A 13237-nucleotide genomic window follows, 5' to 3' on the forward strand; every position below is an offset into this window, starting at 1 on the left:
TGAGATCAAAAAAGTGTCCATCTCAAGCCAGGGCTGGCTTACTTTGACCCGAGATAGAACCATGTGATCCACTATTTAAAATTTCTTAACAGAACTACCAGGACTTGTCTCTCTTCAAAGGAAGAGACGACATATACATGTGGACTTGTAAGGGTCAGCAGCAATCTGGCATTCTTTGAGCAAATTATACACACTGCAGGACTGCCAAATACAGATGGACCAAAAGGAAATGCCCAGATGTAACTGCAGATGTCACAGGAAATTAAGCCATTCACTTGTGCTTGTGATTCAAGAAGTTTCATTTCTAGGTCAGACGACAGCTTAGTTGGCCATTACTGCAAACATCTCTGACTTTTCTTGAAGTTTTCTGCCTAGAACTCATAAAAAAAGCAAAGGACAAGTACCATTTTTATGGGAAGCACATTGTAAAACCACATGAAGAATTAACTTTATAGAGGTTAACGATGAACTAAGGAAGTAAGTTGTTAAAGGATGAGGTTCTATAGTACTTAAAAGATAAATCGAAGAAAAGAGTTGCAGCTATTTGTTGTCACTGTGAAAACCAATATTGCCAGTTTTGCGTATGTAAAAATGTAAATATTTGCTCTAGTAGATACAATGTTACTGTTTGTGATGAATTAGATTTTTGAGTAAACTACCAGTGAAGTTTATTCAGCTACACTGTTGCTCTGTCCTGTTGAATTATATCTTGGTATAGTTGTTAACTATGGGTCACTGAGAGACAAATTGCTTGCTTAATAAATCAGACCAGCAAAGAATATAGAACCTTTGTTTAATCAATGCTGTTGAAATGAATTTATTTCAGAATTCAACCACCTAACTCTGTATAAATGTCTCCATTACTGCTGAAACTACTTAGTATTTATCACATGAGGACATTTTAATTATATGGTAAAATCAGAAAGCTCAGAATGTGAAATTCAGTATTTTAAATAAGAAATTTCATCCATTTTCTACATATTCCGATACCAAAGAGAACAATACTTCCCTCTAGAAGCAACACAACTTATTGAATTTATTTTAGCAGCTGGTTAACAAGCATGGGTACAGAATGTGTGATAGGGTAGTCAGATCCCTAGGCAGTGAAAATGGACCTTTGATTTGCTAGCGGAAAGAAAAGGAATCATTCTCGTCAAAGCTTCGAAAAGGATAAGAGTAATTTTTAGAAAAATATATTTGTACTTCTTTTTGCAAAGCTTCCATTTATGTAACAAATGAAGAGTTTAAATCTTCGTAGTAAGCTTTTTGATCATTATTTGATTAGTTTATAAAATCAGAACATTGCACATTTCTAATGAAATGGCAAACTTTGTTCTGTTTCTTTGCTTACTTCTGTCTATCTGTGTGTCTGGTATAAGTCTAGTTTAACTCCTGCCAAAGAGTCTATACTGATGAACGACATTTGTGCTGCTGTTTAGTCCAACACCCCCTAAAGCATTTAGACTGATTATAGACTTCAGAGCCAAGAAATACTGATATACAATCAGAATTGGAGAGAGAAGGGGACAAAGTTTTGTTGCTTGTGCTTTGGAGACGTTAAAAAAGCTTTTCTAGCCTCGTAACTTTGGCGACAGAAATGTGAAAGTGGGAAATGTTTACATCTCATTTTTGGATGAGATGAAGCGGATAAAGACTGACTGGGCTTCCCATAGCTGAGCCATTTCTGGAGACGATGCATCAGATGTCTGGGATAATATGGAAGCTGTGGTTGGCAGCCTCTAATGCAGGTTCCTGTCTCTTCTGGAAATGGCATTAAGCATAAAATATATGGCCTTGAAACTTATATTGTCTGGAGCAGCAAATGCTGTGCCACATTTCAGAAAGAAGTAACTTTTTTAAAAAAAACAAATAGCTGGAGAAATCATATTTTAATACTGGTGTCCTACTGAATTCTGTACTTGTATCACAGCACACACTTGTAATTGATCTCTTATGGTGTCTCTGGGTATCTGCTTGAGTCTTAGGCTCTCATGGGGCAAAAGCACCCACCACAACAGCTGGAAAAGCTTAACAGAGTTCTCCTTTCCCTGGCTTTCCACATGCTCCATGCCTCTTCTATTTGTGGGCCTTGGGGTGTCTTAAAACAAGCTAATAGGCACTGCTATTCCTGGATGGGGCCACCAAAGGTCCGAGGCTATGTATCACTTAGGGAAGATTGCCAAGGCACTTGCTGGGAGTTGATTTTGGAGATGCCCAAGAGGATCATATTTTGTGATCTCCTTCTGTCTAGCTTTTGAATTGATCATGGTTAGAGATTGCTCTTACCCTGGCAGTGGATAACTGCTGAGGGTCAGAGGACAGATACTCACTTTCATTCTTTGGTCTCTGCAAGCAGCTATTCACACCATGAACTGCTGGGGATTTGCCCATAGACGTTTAGCGGGTGGCTGATACTGCTCCTTAGTGGTTATGGTCTTTATGTGTGGAAGAGTTAAGGCAGTAAATCCTGGTGGTCAGACCTTACTCCAAGGTAGGGGGAAGGGGTGAGTATACTTAATGACTCATTACTTTTCCTCTTAAATGGGTATAAACAACACGACACTGGTTTTGGATTTTGTTCTGGATTTGGTAACTTCTTGGGCAGGGACCCCTAAAGGCTCTGTGAACAATTTCATGTGCTGACTCAGGAGGCAGGCTGTTTTGACAGGCCATCTTCACATCTTACCGTTACTATATCTGTGAACCAAGGGCAAATGTTAATCAGCAGTGGAATGAAGGAGCCTTCTCAGCAGCCCAAACGCGGCACATGCCTTACCTCGTCAAGCTTCACTGGCTCAATGACATTAATTTGCTCCTGACCTAAAGCTCCCAGTGCTGCAGTTCAATGTGTTTATTAATTCTAGGAACGAGCTTTCATATGAATTTTGATGTTGCACTGAGACACAATGAGGTGAAGATATGTGGCTTCTATTCTGTTCTCCATATCTGTGCCATAAAACATAGTCTTTGCTGTGCCTGTTATTACTTGTGAGCTTGTATTAGTGCTTAGCTTAAGGCCTATTGAAATGTCCTGGCAATACAATAGCCTTGTTAAGCTTTTGGGTAGATTTTAAAATTCTTGTTCCTGTTTTAAGTCACAGGAGGTTTGAAGCAGCAGGGCTTGCCAAAGAACTAGGATTCCTATGTCACAAAAAGTTTCACTAACCTGGCTCAGACACAAAAAATAACTCGGAGAAATTTCCCAGTGAATGCCGAATCCTGACATTAATGGGCTTCTAACTGAGGACTGATGGGTTGTTCTATTGTTTTCCATCCCAGGGAATTTTGTACATTCCTCAGAAGAAGATAGCACAGGTTATTATGGAGACTGGTGACTGCATGGAGTGGACTCATACTGTGATGCACCATAGGAAGTGCCACATTTCAGTAGCAGAGAACTTTCTTTTACCAAATGGGGGTATTACTTGATATTGATAAACAGGGGAAATCTCTGCTTTCAAAGAATGACTATTAAATATGAATAAATATTGATTTTTTTCCATTATGAATAAATATCTATAGTTAGGCAAGGTAATCAATATAAGCTACTATGACATTAGCCTTAGGAGCTAAAATTTGGCATCACTGGGTTCGTAAGGAAGACTTCATTGCTTCAGTAGAAGTGAGATGAACTCTTCTGAGAAAAATTATACAGGAGTTTCTTTTTCACCTTAGCCTGACAGGGAGAAATCTTTATAGTGTGTCATTAAAAAGAGAGTAATGTGTTCCAGGCTCTTAGGCCAAGTCCTCATAAGAGACAGGTTTTAAATCCTTCCCTCAATGTAGCCAGTGATAGTTTAGTTCACTCAGTCCAAGGCACTTCACTGCTTTCCAGCAGTGAAGAAAAAGAGGCGTGCAGAACCCTTCCTCACAAGCTGGTGTTTTTTTCTTAAATACAGAATTAATCTAAAATTAATTTTCCACATTTGCCAGTTTCAGCCACAGCTACAGTTATTTCCTTATGCCAGGACAAAGTTTTAACTCCTGGCCTGTACTTTTGGGTTGCCTGAAATTCAGACTGAAGCTAAGTTTGCTTCACAGACTGCTGCCAGCTGTCTGCTGGGGATTGATGATGGTTCATGTGCATCCAGGGCCTGTCTGAAGTTTCAGACAGCGATTACCCTCAATGTCTAATTAAACCTGAGAAAGTAATTAGTCTTTTTTTTGTGACTCTCATTCCTGTATTACTTAACCTGGATTCTAGGCAGCCTCATGGCAAGGAATGGGGAATGTAGGGAAAACAGAAGGAAATAAATAATTTGTCAGCTTGTCGTTGTGCCTCCCTTCATCTGGGGCTTGTACAAAAGCAGGACGGAGCAGAAAGCCTCGCTAACAGCTGCACGGCTCTGTCTGCCCGAGGGAAGGGGGCTGCTGAACCTGACATCTCTCCCTGCCCACTGCCTGCTGCACCCTCTGCCCTGGGACATGTGCTCGGGGCTCTCCCTGCCCAGCGAGGCCGTTTGGTTCCCACAGGGCTCCAGTGCCAGCTCCTGAAGCAGACTGCGCATGCTGCAGCAGCTGAGAGCAAATCCCCAAGGCAGAGGGCTTCGTTGCATCAAATATTAAAACGGATACTGCAGTATGCCCTCCCTGCCTTACTCCTGGCTCGAATTTAACACCCAGGAAACCTCCTTCTCAGTCTCTTCCCTGCAACCTTAGAAGCAGCACTTGCAGTAGAGTCCCTCACTGCGGAGACTGCAGTGGCCTCTGGTTTGCAGGAACCAGGGGATATTGCAGAGGGCAGGGAGGTGACTCCCTGGGAAAGAAGGATTTGTGGGTCCGGCTGTGAGTGGTGGGAGAGGGGGAAAGGCATCCCACTGCTGATGGGGCTGCTCCGGAGCAGAAGAGCCCAACCGGGACAAGCAGGCGCTGCGGAAAACATGAAGGCTCATGACAGATTTGCAGTACATCCCTCTGAGGAAGAGGGCACTCCTTCTGCTCTGGCAGCCACCAAGGTTCAAGAGTGTAATTAACTCCCCAAATCGATTATTTTTCTTTAAAAATAGAGCATGCCCCTCCCACAAGCTCCTTAAATAAATCTCCTGCCCCTATTCTCTTCAGCTCAAGGTCACCTGGAAGTGCAGGTTTTTCACCAGCGTGTTGGCATTTCACCACATGAGGGAGGAGACCAGAGAGCCTGAGAGCTGTGACCACAGACATGCTTGCTGTCTTTGCCCATCGCACCTTGTATCTGGGCCAAGCTTGGGGCATTTCAGACAACAGTTTGTCTGTCAGTCACAGGGCTCCGTGCTTACAGGGGCTGACATACAGTTACAAAGCTCTCTTATGACATTAACTGATTTAAGTGACATAAATATTCTTTTTTTCCCTCAACAGTGCCTTTTTTTTCATTTGCTTGAACGAGGGGCTTTTACTCTACCAGATGGGTCCAGGCTATACATCCTCGAGATATGCTCATTAGACGCATTTTCAAAGAACACCTCTTAAGGGTAACTTCATTTAAGAGTTACCTCTTAAGGGTAACTTCATTTAAATCTGTGCTCTTCAACTTACCCTTGGGTTAAGTGTGAAGGCAGCAGCTGCACTACAAGATCTCTTACAGTGCATGGATTTTCTGCTGTATGTGTCGTTGGGGTTTCATGAAGCAAGAAGGCATCTCCCTCTTTTTACTCACTTATTGAGAAATAAGTGTCAGCACCGTGAAAGCAGTTCAGTCTGAAATATTTGAACTGAGCAATGTTGCTTACAGAAAACAAATTCTGTATCAGATGCAGAATTGTTCCCACATTATTCTTAGGTCAAGAATGAAGACTCGCTGGTTCTTCATCCAGGAATTTAGATTACATAAAATACACAAGAAAAGAACGATTGCTTTAGATTTAAATTGGATTACATTCAAGTGCAGTTCATGCCCCATCCTGCTGTCTTTACTTACAGGAGTAGTATCTATAAATATATAGTAAAGCATGTCAATATTTTTGATTGGAACTTATTTTACTGACAAATGACTTCATTAGCAAGTATTGTTCTTGCCTTCAAAATATTCCCATTTCTAAAAATCCTCAAACATACATTTGCAGAAGGGACAGAAGCGAAGGGAGAGCTCTCCAAAACTAAAACCAGCTGAAAAAATAAAGGGGTTTTGTCTGATACTGGAAGACCAGAGTATTTTTACCAAAACCTGAAAAAATGGCTCTCCACTGGTGGGTCTCAGAGGACCAACACATTTACTCTTTCCTGAACAGCTCCAGCAAAACCCTCAGGTACACCAACTGCTTGAGACACCTAGCCTTGAACACTGACTGCCTGGCCACTTAAAAGTGTAAAAGCACCTTGTGGGGTACAGTTCCCTTGTTTTACAAAGCCTGATCTCACAGTGTATCAACTCCTAACTCCTTGTTTGGGGATGTGGCCAGAAGCCACCTACCACAGCTGAATGTGTCTTTTGGGAGGACGTCTGCTGCCGTCCCTCTTATTCAGGCATTTCCTCTGTGTCATAGACCGTGCTGAGCCAGATGTGCTCAGCATTGTGAGTTGTACACCCCCAGCTTGGTCTTTGCCCCGTGGTCCTTGTCATGCTGCAGCTTCGTAAGCAATGGTGCCACTAGCTCCTGGGCTGCTGGGGGCTGAGTCTGGGTGAGTCATCTCTGCGATGCTCTGGCGGCAGCACTGCTGATCATCACCTGTCCTTGAGAGAAGCTCTGCTCCCATTTAGAGGGCTGGAAAAGCAGACTGTCACAGCTGAAACCCAGAATTTTTCTGGATTTGTGCCCAGGGGAATGAATGCGGGTGTGCCTAAAAATAAATGAGTCCTATGAAGGTAGAGGTTGGAAGGCAAATCCTGTTTTTCTGATGTAAACCAAGTACCGTTTTAATGTTTAGAAGAATCAGATTGGCTGTCACTATTCATCCACTGCAAGGAGTATTTTACTCCTTCATTTTGGCACGGCTCTTTATAAAGCCTCTGGTCTTAAAGGCCCAAAGTCACCCCATGTAGCTCCCAGTGATGGCAGAAAAAGGTTTAGGGATTTAAATGCAAAAAGGATTGGAACTTTCATTGATAGGCAGTGGGACAAAATCTGTCTGCCCTCAGCTGTGTAGCACACACTCTGCGCCCCAGCTTCAAATCTGGAGCTGTAGGATGTTGACAGTAAGACTGTGGGAATATCCAAGCACAGTTCTGGGGAAATCCTTGGTGTGCTGAATTCTGAGACTTGTTCTTGACCAGAGTGTGATTGCTCCCAAATGTCAGCTATTAATTTTTTTTTGCTGAGTTTATTCTTGCCATTGCTTTTGGTAGTATGTGAATTGCTCTTGTCCCAGCTCACCGCTGTGGCTCATTGTCCAGCAGCTGAGCGAGCGAGTTAGTTTTGTTTTAACACATGCTGTAGCCAAAGAAACCTCTTGGCCATGCTGTGTGTGCACCTTCACATGTGATCCTCAATCTATGTAGCTCCAGGTGTGCTTTTGTGCCTTAGATGAATATAAGGCAGTCTGGTTTTTCGCTTTTGTTTTGCTTTTTTTTGAGTGCTGTTTTCTCCAGCAAAACCACTCCTGTGCTACAACAGTGAACAGTGAATGGAGCCTCTTGCAGCCAGCAGTGGTTGTACCTGCACACCTCAGAGATCCGTGCATTAAATGTAAAGGGTTTCAATGGGAATCCCCATATACCTCTATGCTGTAAAGCAGTTAGTACATCAGCTTGCTGGGGACAAGAATCAGTCAATCGTAATTTATTTTATTTATGTGATCAAATTTAATCTCATGTTTTATTGTTCAGCAGAGCTCTGTAAGTCTCATGTAACCCCACAGGACCCACCCAGCTCAGGTCTTTCCCGAGTCCTTCCCCTACAAATTGTATCACAGCCTATTTCAATACATCCATCTCTCTTAATGAGAACATGAACTTCAGCATGGAAAAGGGGGAGTTTTCCCAAAATGTTTTAAGTTCTGACCTTTCAGAGCCATCATCTGTGGGTTGATGAGGTTCAACCAATAACGATGCAACCGTAAGACTCAGGGAAGGGGCAACATTCCCACAAGGAACTGGAAAACTTTCTATTCCCAAACACAAATTGAAAGGAAAAGGTGAGAAACCAAACCAAACCATCTTATGTGCCCTCGCAGGCCTTAATTCCTTCGCAAACATGTGCAAACTGAACAAAAAGAACTAGCTAAATAAAAATCCCCACGCAGAGAGAAAGATTTTGATCCTCTGTTAAAACAGTTTGAGTGGAAAGGATTTTGCAGCCTCTCTGTTAATCTGCCGATCACGTGGTTGAAAGCGATGCCCTTGAGGCACTACGTAGCCTGTTGTTGAATGGATTGGTCAACAAAAAAAGAAAGGAGAAAAAAAAAAAGAATTGAAGTTGTGCTCTTGCATTAGTACAGCTAAATCCTCGCCTGCAAGTCTGGGTAATCTTCAGTGGAGAAGCGTGCTGGGGTTTTTTTCATCAGTCTGTGAAGGCTGAAATAGACTTCAGAGAAAAGATAGGTTTCTGAAGCAGCCTCGTGAGCCTGTAGTAAATAATGAGGAGTTCTCATACCCTGTACCAGGGAAAGCCAGTGTGCGTGTGTGCCCTTGGCCTCTTCGAATTTATATTACTGATTCCTGGGAAATGAATAGCAGCCAGGAATTAGTTGTAGGTGTGAATCAGAAAGCAGCAGTGGCCTTTGAAAATGAGTGAATAAGTTTTGCATATCCGCAGGGTGCTGTTATACATTCCTGTGGCTAATATAATTTGTTACTTAGCCTAGAAATGTCAGATGCTTTCAATGTTTGACTTGTACAACTGCAAGTGCATTGTAAGCATACATTTTAAACAGTTATTCTTAATTCATTGTTTTTGGTATAAATATTCACTGGCAATAAACAGTGGATATGACACTAGGCTCTTCCCATTTAAACTCCCAGTCATGCCCAGTGAGGGGAGCAGCCAGATCCTCTCCCTTTTCTGAACAGCATCTGCAAAACTGCAGGTTTTTGGGAGTGGTCAAGGGTCCAGATTCACTTCAGGGAGATGAGCTGTTTAATGGCAGCAAAATTTTTCATCCTTGTGACTTTATAAAAGAGCCTAGAAATAATAAAATTTAGATCTGTAAAAGATTTATTGGTTTAAAATTGGGTTCCCAGGCCTTTTTGCCATATAAAGTGTGTTTTAAAAAGATAGTCTGCTGTGTCTTTATATTGTGCCAGCTGCATTTTACGTACTCACATCTCTGTCTGTGTATCACCTATACATAGAGAATGAGAGTAGTTAAAAATTAAGTAGGGTCCTGTCTTTTTATAATGTGGCTGTAGCTTTTCCTTTTTCTTTCTTGAAGGGAAGTAAGTTTTTCAAAGCTCATGGACTTCCTTCAGCTTTAACCCCTACTTACACAGTTTAAGTTCCCAGTGGGGACTACGGCACAAAGTAGAGGAGAGTGGAGCAGGGAATAGGGCTGGGCTGCCCTAGATGTGGCAGAACGTGAACTCTGAGCCAAGAGCAAGGCTGTTGGTCTGCAAAACAGAAGACATCCTTGGGGGTAACTCAGAGCACCCTCAGAAAGGTCAACCTTCTTTTTGATTTTTTTTGTCTGTCCATTATTAAAGCTTCATTGCCCTAGACAAAATCCATTGGCAGTGTTGGAGAGGTGCAGATGGTCTCCTGAACTCCTTTCAGACATATTTTGGACAGCAGTTCCTTGAGGTGATAGGGCTTTGAATCAGGCCTATAAACTCTTGTGCCTTTTTTATTTTACTTGCAGTGTTGCATTTCCACATGACAGTGCCCTCACCACAAAAGGGTGTATGCACAAGGGAAAAACCTCAAGTTGGCAAGCTCCCTTCATTCTTGCCACTTGCTTCAAATGCTGTATGATATAATGAACCGAAGGATGGACAGACAGACAGATTGATATATGGATAATGAAATTGTTTCTTTAAAGATAAGGCCCTGTCTCTTCAATTTGAAAAAGAAAAGCATGTGAATAATCAGTGATAACCAAGACTTTCAAAGACAATGAGATCTTTTCTTTAACATCTTCTTTGCTATCCCTCATAGCTGAAAAACATCGCCCTTCTTTGGTTAAAAATCCATTTCTAGAAATAATATTATCAGCCCAGTTTCATAATGCTTATATTTTGTCAGCTGTTGATTTGACTCTTGTGACTTAGTTAAAGCAGATTTCTGCTAAAAATATATCAGTCCATTGGTTGAAACAAGGCCACACTTTTACCATCAGGTAGAATGAAAGGAAAAGATGAATATTATAAACATAATTAACTGCTTTGTTTACCACAAGTACAAGTCAACAGGGGAAAGTTGTCTATTTATATTCCTGATACCCTCATGATCGCAGGGTATAGAGTCTTACTCCGCTATTAAAATGTTTATATGTAGCAATAACTGCATTAATTGTCTTCCATTCATTTCTGTTAAACTTAAGGTCACAGCTGCATAAGCCAGAATCTACACTAGCAACTTGTGCTAGAAGATGTGCTAGAAGTCCTTTGGCATCGCATGTTTGCCTCAGTGCCCACACAAATGCACCAAAAGCCAGTGAAACTCACCCACAAAAGCCACAGTAAAGCCACAGCCCCTTGGCCCAGCAGCGAAGCGCGTGCGTGCTCCACTGGCAAAGCAATATTGCACTTACGACGGTGCTGTGAGGGTAAAAAGAGCGTAAAACTAAGTCCGAATGTTGAGAAGTGAAGGAGTGGGGCTTGTGCAGCACTCAATTCAACAAACACACAGCAATCAAGTCCTGTTCAGCGTAGGAAAAGTAAGTCCTTACTGGTGTAATACAGCTCAGGGGCAGGGGTAGGTGTGAGCCCTGGACTGCAAAGAAATCTTGCAAATACAAACCACGCAGGAAGAAATGAAATGTTGTCTGCCTGAATCTGCTGACAGCCTGCAACAAACATCCTCAGGGGAACACCTTGTTCCTGTCTATCACTTTGAAATCAAAGCTACAAAAACATTGATGCTGATGGTGTTAACTATGTCACTGCCAATCTTTTAAACTAAAATATTGAGTTACTGTTCTTTTGCCACGAAATATTTTTCCATATTTTCCCATCTACCAAAATCATCAGCCATTCCATACTAAGCTTGTAAAAGCACTAGTTACACTCACAGCTTGTCTAATCCAGTTCTAAAAGCATCAGGATTAGCTGATAGTACAGATAGCACAATATTTTAACACACAAATGAAGAATTTTGTGGCCATTTTAATGACTGAATTATTCATTGTTCCATTCAATTAATTTAAAAATATCACTTTCAAAGTAAATAAAGTCACCACAAAATTTTCCCCTGACTTGCAGACTTCCACAAAATACAGCAAAAATTAGCTCTATTTTGTGACAGAGGCCAATGCAAGTGTGCTCTCTTCTGTAATACTCATGGGTTTCCTTTTTATCATTCATTTAGCCTAAAAAAAGTCTTCAGTTGTCTGTCTGCTTTCTTGGATCATTATAAGAAATTTTAGGATGATCTCTACTGGCTTGCATTTTCTGCCATTGATTTGATCTGCGTGTAATATAAGGGTGTGTAACTCTTCTGACACAGTGGCACTTTGCACTGACTTTGGAAAGGGTTGAGGCAATATGGAGTGGGGCCTTTTGAACAACTGCTCATGTTTAATGCTCTCTTGCAGAAGCTCAGCTTGCTTTCTCTGTTGTCACCAGGTCTGCTCCTCTTGATTTATGAAGGTACAGAGGGAGACCCTCCACCCACGAGCACAAACCAATAGCAGCCATTTGGTTGCCACCACACTGATGTGTAAGACATCCCTACTGGCAGGAGTAAGAGCAAAAAGAATGAGCAGACAGGGCTGAGCTACTGTAATTTTCTCATGCTGCATTACCTGTTATGTAGCTGAAGCTCTCCTGACTCATAGGCACTAACTGCAGCACCAGGAGGTAGTTAATAGGCACAGACACAGTTCATCTTCTGTATTACAGTGACTTTATAAGGTTGAATCAGATTGATCCAGCCTCTGTGGGAGAGATGTGAGTGAACAGACTGTTTCTCGCTGCCCACTGACTTCCCAGGCTATGACTGACCCCTTTCCTGGAGCCCACTGAATGAGGGTGTCTCATACCACCTGCAAAACTTCTGCAGTTCGCAGTTGTCTGTAAGCAACTCTTAAACAGCAAGGAAAAGGAGCAATAATGCTTTGGTGCAGACAGGTGCTGAACACCTTTGATGCTACAAGCCAAGGGGGGATGCAGGTCCCGCTTGACTTCCCGAGAAATCTGCGCCTCCCTTTGCCTCACGCTGGTTTCCCCATCACTGCCCAGGTTTGACTCCTGCCCTCACCCCAAAAGATCATTTTGGTTTGGGATGCTCAGCAGAGGTGACATTTAACTTAAATCAGGAGATGTGAAAGAAGCTTGGATGTGTATATGGAGGCAGGGGGCTGGACCAGGAGCTCTGGGCACTCTTGAGAAGACTGTGCAGAGGGAACAGTCTCTCTCTTTCCACAAACCTAGGAACAGCAAACGCAAGAGGCCTCATGCAGCCTGGTGGGAGCTCCCTTTATGCTCCCCAGGAAAATCTGCCATGCACTTTTCCTCCTCCTCGCTATCTCCTGAATCCCTCAATAAATGTCTTGCAATAATTCCATTAAATATATATATACACATATAATTTTTTATATATATATATTCCATCTATCTATCCATCCATCCATCCATCCCTCTATTCATCTAAGAGAAACAGAAGGCAGCAGGTAGAGCCCCATGAACATCTGGCACAAAAGCATTTACGACACCAAGCACTCCTGGTTTATGTTGGCCCACAGACCCACACGCACACACTGCTGTTCACCCTCCACACACTGCCAGTGCCCACCAGCACGTTGTTGACTGGTAGCTCCACCTGCAAGCCTGACTCTGCTAATGGGAGCAGTGAAACTTCCTCCAACTTGAAATGGGGCATGACTTTCACCCCCAGCTTCTAAAATTGGCCTTTAATCAGATTTAGTGGCTTAGGAGCAGCATAAAGAAACACAAGTTGGAATATAATCAAAGAGAAGAGAGGCTGACTGCTTGTCCTTGCTGTAGTGATGGTGAGTATTTTGAGGAAGACCTGAACGACTTCAGGGTGCGAGTTTCACTGAAAATTGTGACTGTCAGAAATCTCATCCTCCAGCAAAGCAGATGCCTTTTGTTTTTCTCCCAGATTCTGGCCACAGAATGTAAATAGCTTTGTCATGAGTCAAGACATTTTCTTTAATCCTCTCTACTTATACCTGGATTTCTTGTCCTGAGCCACCAAGATCCAGCTAT

The sequence above is a fragment of the Nyctibius grandis genome, chromosome 1 (genome assembly GCF_013368605.1).
Source record: "Nyctibius grandis isolate bNycGra1 chromosome 1, bNycGra1.pri, whole genome shotgun sequence".
Lineage (NCBI taxonomy): Eukaryota > Metazoa > Chordata > Aves > Nyctibiiformes > Nyctibiidae > Nyctibius > Nyctibius grandis.